The sequence below is a fragment of the Patiria miniata genome, unplaced genomic scaffold (genome assembly GCF_015706575.1).
Source record: "Patiria miniata isolate m_02_andy unplaced genomic scaffold, ASM1570657v1 HiC_scaffold_5, whole genome shotgun sequence".
NCBI classification, from domain to species: domain Eukaryota; kingdom Metazoa; phylum Echinodermata; class Asteroidea; order Valvatida; family Asterinidae; genus Patiria; species Patiria miniata.
In genome coordinates this window covers 41,605,206-41,615,462 of record NW_024037072.1, presented here as the reverse complement: position 1 = coordinate 41,615,462, position 10,257 = coordinate 41,605,206, and the positions used below count along the sequence as shown (strand labels likewise).

At 38.6% G+C, this 10,257-nt stretch overlaps 2 long non-coding RNA genes across 2 annotated transcripts; both read right to left on the bottom strand.

The window, feature by feature from the left end:
* Positions 1-3,016: 3,016 nt before the first annotated feature.
* On the bottom strand, positions 3,017-5,082 carry LOC119741604. The gene is made up of 3 exons (XR_005272754.1): positions 4,916-5,082; positions 4,581-4,786; positions 3,017-4,452 (listed from the first exon to the last, which is right to left on the bottom strand). It is a non-coding gene; the product is annotated as an uncharacterized LOC119741604 (long non-coding RNA).
* A 159-nt stretch (positions 5,083-5,241) lies between these two features.
* LOC119741603 lies at positions 5,242-7,498 on the bottom strand. Its single transcript, XR_005272753.1, has 4 exons — positions 6,206-7,498; positions 5,884-6,051; positions 5,561-5,729; positions 5,242-5,408 (listed from the first exon to the last, which is right to left on the bottom strand). It is a non-coding gene; the product is annotated as an uncharacterized LOC119741603 (long non-coding RNA).
* Between the last annotated feature and the right edge of the window lie 2,759 nt (positions 7,499-10,257).

Sequence of the window (10,257 nt, the reverse complement as noted above, 5' to 3'; positions counted from 1 at the left end):
TAAATAGGGGGCGCCATTTCACTTTAACGGTCCCATTTCAAACATTACAGGAAACATAGAGGGCGCTATTTTAGTTTAGCGGTCTCTCTCACGCTTCTGATCACATTAAAAACGTTACAGATAAAATAGAGGGCGCCATTTCACTTTAACGGTCCCATTCAAACTTTACCTAAAAATAGAGGGCGCTAATCTACTTTAACGGTCTCTCCCACGCCTTCGCTAGTCCCCCCCCCCCCCCGGGCGGGCGGGGGGTACGAGCGAATCCCACGCCCCGCTTCAAATGGTACAGATAAAATAGAGGGCGCCATTTCACTTGAACGGTCTGAGCTTAGACTAGTTTCCAGCTAGTCCCGCCAGCTCTTCGTACTTCTGCAGATTATACAGAGGGTACCATAACACATTAACTGGTGATCGGGGTGAAGGATACGGAAGTTAGTTCTGTTATTTTAGTTTTTTTTTAATATTGACGATTAGCATTTCCGCTCTATATTCAGTAGGTTTGTTATAGATATTGGCCGATCAATTTTCTTTTCATTCCAATGAGAATTTATCGTGCCTTTCCTGCTCATTTGAAGCAATCTGTAACATTTGCAGAGCATCTGTTCCTTGCTCTGTTGTTTTAGTAGGCCTAGATCATCTTCAAGGAATAATACGCGTGTGTGCGGGCCTTTTTCTTCCCCGAGATGGCATTTTTACTGAGTTGGTTGCCTGTTTTTTTCCCCCTTTGAAATTGGACATTCGAATCCATTTTTAAGTTAAAAGTCTAACAGTGATATAGTCGACAAGCATGAACAGGCAACATTCGAGTTAATTTGGTAGTTATTAAACTCTATAATCTCTATTGAACAGGACTTTATGTAGACTTCAATTCGGCAAGTATTTCTCAAATTTCTTTTGTTTTAGTTGCTTTTACCTTCAGCTTCGACTGTTTCACGTCCACCTAGACCTACTGCAAATTAATGCCCTATTGACAGCCTCTGCTTTCGTTTAAAGTTTCTGTTGGATTTGCATAATATATTTTAGTTAATGTAGCAACAAAATACCTAACAGAAATAGTTTTATAATGAAGCACCCAAAAATAATGTGATTAGCCTGGGGGAAGATAAGTGTTGGACATGTAACCCGAAGGGCTGAAGTGATAAAGCGCCCTCTATGTTATTGAAGCATTTTTGAAGAGGGGCCGTTGAAGTGTTATGACGCCCTATATATTATTTTATTAATGGCAAGTTCGATAAAGGACCACCGTCTGATAGTTCGACTAACCCTGATCGAACGCACGCAGGTCGATGATGGTTGGACTAGTATAGTCTAGTCGACAATTCAGGATAACTGGTTAAAAAAATCCCCCCCCCCCGCAGCCCCATGCAGGTCCGATGTTGGGATTTGGTCACGTTTTTCATGTCCCTGGGTGGGGATTTTGGTCACTGTTGTTACCATTGGCGTGCTACATGGAAACGCATTTACTAGTACGCCCCACGTATGTATGTCGGGGCATGGTCGGGGATTGTCACTTAAATTTTGCCCGAGGGGTGGGGATTTTGTCACTTCAAAAGTGACAATCCCAACGTCTTGGGTGGGGCAGCCCGGGTGGGGGAGGAGGGGTGGGGGAAACAATAATTGATAGGCGCATAATAGCCATTAGTAATAGCATAGTGCAGAAGAGAGCAACTGTATCAACAAAAATGGCAAAAAACCCAAAAAACTGTGACTAGTGTGAGTGCTACTTTTAATGCATAGTTTTCCATGACATGTTGACCATGTGAAGTTTACGATTCTCTCACTTTTATCGCCCGAGTTGTTGTACAGTAATAATGGCGATTATGTAAGGTGTCCTAAACCACACAATCAGTATTATTAATATTAGCCGATATGCGACCGCCATTTTCTCACGGTCGTTGGCATGACAATTAATAGATCGACAAGAGTCTAGTCGTTTTCAAAAAGAGCAAAAGCGATAATATATTTAAATTACGCTCTTCAACTTTACTTCAGTTAAAGTGTTATAGCGCCCTCTATTAATTATTGTGACAGTCGAGTAGGGGCCGTTTAAGCTATATGGCGCCCTCTATTTATTGTACCCGTTGAAGTACTCGTAGATATCTGAAAGTGGTAGGTGACAGATATTAAAAATATATAGAGGACTATTGCCAAGGAGAAACTGTCTGGGGCAACGCCATATCCGAGCAATACCAGTCGGGGGGGGGGGGGGGGGCAATAATCTCCGGACAAGCTTCATAGTATTGTTGATGTACCCATGGAGGAAGGAATATACCCTAACAGGGCGTGGCCCCTGATGTGGCTCACTTTGATTTTACGCCTCAAGTACCTTGCTAGACCAAACTTTTTACCACAAATTTCAAAGTCAGTGTAATTTCATCCCGCTCTAGGCCTAAACATTCCCGTTCATAAATTTTGAGTTCACATGTATGGCTGCTACAAAGTTCCAGAGATATTCTATTTTGGCGTGATTGTTTAATTTTATTTAGAAGTGCACAATGAAACCTTTCAAAATGCGCCCCAACAAAATAAGAAAAATAATTTTCTGACAATTTTGTACTTGGGTATGCGAGTGAAGATAATGATTTATCAGAATTTATCAACGATAACAAAAGATCTAAACTGTTAACATGGGATTTCCCGAGATTTGTACAAGTGCGCCACGGAATAGGGAACACTCGGCCGAATTTGTGCCCAATTTCCGGACGCCACTGTTTTTGAATTTTGGACTAAATTTCACGGCACAGTCGACGGAAGTGTTGAAGTGCGCCACATAAGGGAACACCACTATAATAATAAATATTATAGGTGGAGCCGAAAGAATTGTTTCTTGTCTTAGAGTGTATTCTATCTTCCCTTTATATCATATCATGTGCGCACCCCGTCTCCAGTTGCCATATTTAAAAATGTTATGTCAGTTTTTTTTTTTTTACGTTTGTAGTAATAGCTTGACCTCCCCAACCACTGAAATAAAAATACAAAAAATTACAGACAAAAACAAATGACAATCTACTGAGGATTATTAATGGTCTCATTTCATTCAGTTTTTATTCTTTTCACCTGATTGACATACAAATTGTTTTTAAACAAATTCCTTACAAAACAAATACTGATAACGAATTCCAGATGAGGAAACAGTTTGAGAAATTAAAAATTCACAATTTTCCACAAAAACTATTTCAGATTGTTTAATTTGTTAATTCACAAAAAAAGGACCAGCTTTAATACCATCTAATATTTTTTTTTTCTATTTTTTTGTGTTGTATTAAAAGCTTTATTTAAGTCTTAGCATTCAACTATCAGAATTGTTGGCGTACCCAAATGTTTTATTCAAGTAATGTCCGTACTTAGTTGCTTCCAAACAAATCGAAATAATTATTATAAGATGCTCCTATAGGCCTATTGGCTTCCAAAAACCAATTAAAATGGCACCTGATCTGTTTAACCCAAAAAGGAACATAAAAGCTAGGGGATATCTCCCCCCCCCCCCACACACACTTTAAAAAAATTAGATACTTAAAGAGATCATGTTTTGAAATATTTTCAGCACTTTTTATCTTATTTAATTTGGCTATTATGTGAACACAATTTTTGGTGAGGCAAGTTCAGCACTCGGTATACATTGCGTTTATCCTTTTGTGGGTTAATTTAACAAGTAAAATAAAAAGACATGCAAAGCCACCAAAATACACCAAGTGAACAAAACAAAATAAAATAAGTTAGTAGTGAAAACGTGCAATTAAACAGACAATACAAAAGGATATACACAATGTAATCTGAGTGCCAGTAACCTGTTGCAATGCATTAAGGAGTTTTCCGAGGGGAAAAAAGAAGAACCATTTAAACTTTTTAAGGTAGGTGAAATAAAAGTGAGGGGGAGAGGTCTTCAACAGTCCTTAAATTTTCCAACATATTGGTACATAGAAATTCCTTAACAATTCCCAGTGATTCTTTAATTTTTCAAAATGTATAAAATTCTTGAGTTTTTCTAATCGATTTAAAATTGTAAAGAAAATAACCCATTTTAGTTACATGGACATCTTAAATTTGTAAATTTCTCAAACATCCTAATTTTTTGGGAAGTGTTTAAAACTCTTGTATTTACTTAAATTAGTTATCTTTGAAGAAAAGAAATGCCCTATCAAGTTAAATGGCAACAGTGTTTTTGTTTCATTGGCAAATTGGCATGGGGCTTTAGCACTACCGCCAACACGCAAAATGTTCACTGTAAATGAGACTTCCTCTAAATTTTACTTTTTATTCTTCCTTGTTCCTTGAGTAAAACTAACTTAAGGAATTGGTAAAGGCAAGCGCAGAAAACAGGGTCATCAGTTCATCTGTTGGTCTTCCTTCCTTCTTTCTTCCGGTTCTTGGTTTCTGATGAGACCATCCTTGTCCATAAGAGATCAGCTTCGTCATTGTCCAGTCTCATCCAAGCTTGGTGGTCCTCATGTTCTAAAACATGACAAACAGCATAAGCAGGCAAACAAACGTTAGAACTTATATTTACAGAGGGAATCAAGCATTGTATACTTTGTAGGGGGGACAAAGTATCAAAGGAAAACAAATTGAACTCCTCATACCTTGGTCTCTTTCTTGCACCTCAAGAATTAGTAATGTCTTACTAAGCAAGGAGGGTCGGTCATCTGTCGGACCTCCCAGCTTCTGGTTCCTCGGCATTCATTTGTGGAGAAGCTTCATCCTCTTAAAGTCAACATGTAAGACTCTCTTCTATGTCAAGCATGTTACATCCAGTTGCAGAATCCATCTGGTTCAGTTGCAGAAGGTCCTTTATGATTTAAACAAAACAAAAAATAACGACCTAAGTTTGCACTCGTTTTAAGCGACAACACATCAAGAATTGTCAGGTGATTAGTCTTATGAGATTAATTTCTTTTCCTTGCAAGAGTAAATTCACCTCGGGAAGCAGTAATGGGAAGCCCAGCAAGCAGGGTCATCAGTGGGTCCTCCTCCCTGCTTCCGGTTCCTTGGTTTTGTCAGCATGGATGATGTTTTGAAATTGGGGTCATGTCCTCTCATCCACACCGACTGTAGCAGCCTCGTCAGCCATCCAGTCAGTGCTCCCGTTTCTAAAGTATAGAAAGGGGAAAGAAAGTTTGAATTAATCCAACAAACCAATGCTCCACCACCAATTCTCTTTCTCTGTGGAAAAACAACAAAATAGCTCAAGATCACCCATTTTGATTCGACTTACTCAGGTGTATTTGATTATAAACTAACCTCAAGAATCAGTAATGGGAAGCCCAGCAAGCAGGGCATCAGTTCATCTGTCGGTCCTCCTCCCTGCTTCTGGTTCCTAGGTTTTGTCTGCATGGATGATGTTTTTGAAATTGGGGTCTTATCCTCTCATCCACACCGACTGAAGCAGACTCGTCATCCATGCTCCCTTTCTAAAGTATAGACAGGGGAAAGACAGTTTGAATTAACCCAACAAAGCAATGCTCCACCACCAATACTCTTTCTTTGTGGAAAACACATCAAAAGAGCTTAAGATCACCCATTTTGATTCGACTTGCTCAAGTTTATTTGATTATAAACTAACCTCAAGAATCAGTAATGGAAAGCCCAGCAAGCAGGTCATCCGTTCATCTGTCGGTCCTCCTCCCTGCTTCCGGTTCCTAGGTTTTGTCTGCATGGATGATCTCATCCTCACGGACTGAAGCAGCTTCGTCATCCAGCCAGTTCTATGCATGTATGTCGGTACTCCTTTTCTAAAGTATAGAAAGGGGAAAGAAACCTTGAATTAATCCAACAAAGCATGTTCCACAACCAAAACTCTTTCTTTGTGGGAAAAAAAACATCAAAAGAGATCAAGTTCACCCATTTTGATTCGACTTGCTCAAGTTTATTTGATTATAAACTAACCTCAAGAATCAGTAATGTGAAGCCCAGCAAGCAGGTCATCTGTTCATCTGTCGGTCCTCCTCCCTGCTTCCGGTTCCTAGGTTTTGTCTGCATGGATGATCTCATCCTCACCGACTGAAGCAACCTCGTCATCCAGCCAGTTCTATATGCATGTCTGTCGGTACTCTTCTAAAGTATAGAAAGGGGAAAGAAACCTTGAATTAATCCAACAAAGCATGTTCCACCCCCAATACTCTTTCTTTGTGGGAAAAAAAACATCAAAAGAGCTCAAGTTCACCCATTTTGATTCGACTTGCTCAAGTTTATTTGATTGTAAACTAACCTCAAGAATCAGTAATGGGAAGCCCAGCAAGCAGGTCATCCGTTCATCTGTGGGTCCTCCTCCCTGCTTCCGGTTCCTGGAGTTTCTGTGTGATGAGGCTGTTGGAGCCTTGGAGGGTCCTATTCGTCCAGACAAAGCAGCCTAGCTCATTCAGTCTGTCTCCACTTTTAGATCCTCATATTTCTCCGATGAAAGCTGCAACTCTTTCCTAAGTGAACTGGGGTACGAAAACACTGGGCCTAGCCCGTTTGTTACTGAAGAGAAACATTCCAATGCAGCCAATAACTATGTTTAATATATAAGCTTACCTGAAACCTTTGAAATTAATGATTTTACCCGTGTTTACCATGCATGTTTATTTCAATGTTTTCCATGATTTTCTTTTAAAAACAGACGATTATTTTGTTGTAATGCACACACAACGTGCCGCCCATAATGTACAAAAATGTGTCGACACTAAATGCAGTATTCTTTCCTAATGCATCCTGCACACGTAAATAGTTCTGCGGAAAAAGAATTACCGTCTTAAAAATGACGATGTATAGTTACCGTAAATCCAGTCATTTTGTTCACCGACTTTTTTGTTCGACATGGCGATTATTTATTTATTAATTTTTTTAATACCGCTGTAAATTTTACCGTAATTTGGCGGTAATTTGGCCGTATTTTCCGCTGTTTTATTTGTTTTACTGTTTTCGTTTTCCCCACCGTTTTCCAAAATTTAATTTTCCGACTTTTTTTTGAAGCTAGCGGTGTTGCAGTTGCTACCGATCCGCTGCTTATAAGATTTTATCACAATTTCCGTCAGTTTTTCTGTAGCTCAGTGGCCACATTTTGCATAGTGTCGAAGTTGGGAAATGAGCAGCCTCCTCGCCTATATTTGTGACTGAACGGTTTTTGCCGCTTCGATTTTCGTCATTTTCATAGCCATCTGTTGGAGGCGGAGTAGTATTTCTACGAAAGAATTTATCCACGTAAGATGTGATTTTAGACCGACTTGATTTTTTTTTTCAATTTTCGTCAAATATTTGTTTTTCGACATGCCGATTATTAATTTCTTTTTTAGCACTGCTGTAAATTTTGCCGTTATTTCCGCTGTTTTATTTGTTTTGCTGTTGTCATTTTCCCCACCGTTTTCCCAAAATTAGTTTTCCGACTTTCTTTGAGGCTGGCGGTGTTGCAGTTGCTACCGATCCGCTGCCGATAAGATTTTATCATAATTTCCGTCAGTTTTTTCTGTGGCATGGCCAAATTTTGCACAGTGTCGAAGCTGGGAAATAAGCAGCCTCCTCGCCTATTTTTGATGTAATTTTCGTCATGTTCATAGCAATCTGTTGGAGTTGAATTTATCCATATACATATGGAGTTGAATTTATCCATATACAATGTGATTTTAGACCGACTTGATTTTTTTTCTTCAATTTTCGTCAAATATTTTTTGTTCGACATAACGATTATTAATTTCTTTTTTTAACACTGCTGTACATTTGGCCGTAATTTTGCCGTAATTTCCGCTGTTTTATTTGTTTTGCTGTAATTTTCCGTCTTTTTTTAAATCTGTGTTGCAGTTGCTATCGATCCGCTGCCGATAAGATGTTATCATAATTTCCGTCATTTTTTTTCTGTAGCTCAGTGGCCACATTTTGCATAGTGTTGAAGTTGGGAAATATATTTGTGACTGAACGTTTTTGCCGCTTCGATTTTGGATGTAATTCTCGTCATTTCCATAGCCATCTGTTGGAGGCGAAGTAGTACATGTATTTATACAAAAGAATTTGTCCACATACGATGTGATTTTAGGCCGACTTGACATTTTCTTCAATTTTCGTCAAATATTTTTTGTTCGACATGGCGATTATTCATTCCTTTTTTTAACACCGCTGTAAATTTTGCCGTAATTTGGCCGTAATTTTGCGGTAATTTTCGCCGTTTTATTTGTTTTGCTGTTGTCATTTTCCCACCGTTTTAGTTTTCCGACTTAGTTTTCCGTTTTAGTTTTCCGTGTTGCAGTTGCTTACCGATCCGCTGCCGATCAGCTTTTATCATAATTTCCGTCAGTTTGTTTCTGTAGCATGGCCACATTCTGCATAGTGTCGAAGTTGGGAAATAAGCCTCCTCGCCTATATTTGTGACTGAACGGTTTTTACCGCTTTGATTTTTGATGTAATTTTCGTCATTTTCATAGCCATCTGTTGGAGGCGAAGTAGTATTTCTACGAAAAGAATTTATGCACACACGATGTGATTTTAGACCGACTTGATTTTTTTTCTTTATTTTTTGTCCAATATTTTTTGGTTCGACACGGCGATTATTCATTTCTTTTTTAACACCGCTGGAAATTTTGCCATAATTTTGCCGTAATTTCCGCCGTTTTATTTGTTTTGCTGTTGTCATTTTTTCCCACGGTTTTTCCAAATTAGTTTTCCGATTCGCTGCCGATGAGATGTTATCATAATTTCCGTCAGTTTTTTTCTGTAGCTCAGTGGCCACATTTTGCATAGTGCCGAAGTTGGGAAATTAGCAGCCTCCTCGCCTAGTCTGTCTCCACTTAACTTTCACATCCTTATATTCTATGAAGGCTGCCAATCTTTCCCAAGTGTACAGGGGTGCGAAATCCATGGGTCAAGCCAAATTTTGTTATTGAAGTGACAAAATTACAATGCATCTATGTTTAAGATTACCTGTAACCTGGTCATGATTTTGACCCCGATGGAAACCAACGATTCTATGGTTACAATGTTTACGTCAATGTTTTCATTATTAATTGCAAACACAGACTAATTATTCATTTCAATGCACACAAAATATGTGCCAACGCTAATAATGGCAGGGTTGCCTTGGAAACCGCATGTAACTTGCACACGAACATTAAAGAAATTCACATGACCTTTAGATGACAAAATGTCATCTTTATCCTTGCCGATCCCTTCCAAATCGGACTTACATAAAACATATACGGCGGAAGGAGGTTATAGGCCCTAATTACAAAAAAAACCCCAGTAACACTAGACAAAAATGATAATGTTATTTCATGCGACCGTAAACGTGTCGGTGTCTTAATACTTTCTTAGGAAATCACGTATAGGCCCAAGTGTGGTATACTCATAGCCACACACCCATTTGATTGTCAATGTCATAAACCCATGATATTAAAAAATATCACTAATTACTAGTCTTTAACCTGCAGCTTTAACTCACTACCACAGCGCTGCTATTCTGGCAGTTAGTTTCCGAGTTTTTTCCCGCTGAATACATCAGCACTGAGATCAAGTCTCATTCCAAGCCGATGCTTGATGGCCGGCTTAACGTTATCAAAATAATGTCAACGTAAGACAACCAAATACAATAGACTTGATGAAAACATGTATCTCTGCCGATTTTTTAAATCGGCCTTACACAAATGATGTAGATGAACATTGAAACAATTACAAGAACACGAAGAAATGCCGCACGTCTTATACGTAAGTCGGCCATTTTCCTAAATCGATTTGTTTGTCACATTTAAGTGAGGTCTTTTGAAGTTAGGTCTTTTGAAGGCAAACTTCTCGACGATGTCACTAATTTTCTTTATTTTCGCTGACAAATATACTTTAAAAATGTGGTGCAGATCAGCGGGGAAAAATGCCTTAAAATACCGATGTAATTGAAAGTCGGTCATGCTCTTGTTCGATATGGTCATAATGATGTGATGTTTTCCGTAGTTTCCGTCATATTTAATTTTGTTTGCTGCCGTCATTTTTCACGCCGTTTGGCCAAAATTCGCTTTCCGACTTTTTGAAGCAGTGTAGTACCGGTAGTTGCTGCCCATCATAACTTCAGGATTGTTTCATCATAATTTCAGTCACTTTTCTGTAGCCATTTTTTTTTCGCATGACATCGAAGTTTCAAAAATTTACACCGATTTTCAAGTATAAATTTCTTTCTCGACCACTGTTAGGTTCATTGCCGTAATTTTCGTCGCTTTAATTTCGTTATTTTCGCAACTGATTTTTTTTTTTTACTTTGTAGGTAAGAATAATAACACTGAAATCAGGTATTATTCTCTCAATAGC